This window comes from Schistocerca gregaria, unplaced genomic scaffold (assembly GCF_023897955.1).
Source record: "Schistocerca gregaria isolate iqSchGreg1 unplaced genomic scaffold, iqSchGreg1.2 ptg000156l, whole genome shotgun sequence".
In the NCBI taxonomy this organism is placed as follows: domain Eukaryota; kingdom Metazoa; phylum Arthropoda; class Insecta; order Orthoptera; family Acrididae; genus Schistocerca; species Schistocerca gregaria.
In genome coordinates this window covers 7653586-7654490 of record NW_026061720.1, presented here as the reverse complement: position 1 = coordinate 7654490, position 905 = coordinate 7653586, and positions in this window count along the sequence as shown.

The following is a 905-nucleotide window of genomic DNA, read 5'->3' as shown; positions in this document are numbered from 1 at the left end:
AGTAGTTTCAGATGCATATCTGGAGGCATTCCGTAAACTGTGGACCTTCAAAGTGTTGATGAAACACTGAAATTGCATCGGGATTGATTACAACAGTCACCATGCACTCTTTCCTCCATGGGAGTATGTATCAAACAGTCTACGCTTTTGATCGTTCGATGGAAGACCAGTAGTAGTTTCCGATGCACATCTGGGGGCACTCTGTAATGTGTGGACTATCAGAGTGTTGATGAATTACAGAAATTGCATCGGGATTGAATACAACAGTCACCATGTGCACTTTCCTCCATGGGAGTAATGTCTCAAACATTTTACGCTTTGATCGTTCCCTGGAAGACCAGTAGTAGTTTCCGATGCCTATCTGGAGGCATTCTGTAATCTGTGGACTATCAGAGTGTTGTTGAACACATAAATGGCATCGGGATTGAATACAACAATCACCATGCGCAATTTTCCTCCATGGGAGTAATGTCACAAACAGGTTACGCTTTGACGATTCCTGGAAGGCCAGTAGTAGTTTCCGATGCACATCTGGAGACATTCTGTAATCTGTGGTCCTTCAAAGTGTTGATGAAAGACAGAAATTGCATCGGGATTGAATACAACGGTCACCATGCGCACTTTCCTCCATGGGAGTAATGTCTCAAACACTCTACGCTTTGATCGTTTGCTGGAAGATCAGTAGTAGTTTCCGATGCGCATCTGGAGGCATTCTGTAATCTGTGGACCTTCAAAGTGTTGATGAAACACCGAAATTGCATCGGGAATGAATACAACAGTCACCATGCGTACTTTCCTCCATGGGCGTAATGTCTCAAACAGTCTAAGATTTGATCGTTCCCTGCAAGACCAGTTGTAGTTTCCGATGCACATCTGGAGGCATTCTGTAATATGTGGACCTTCAA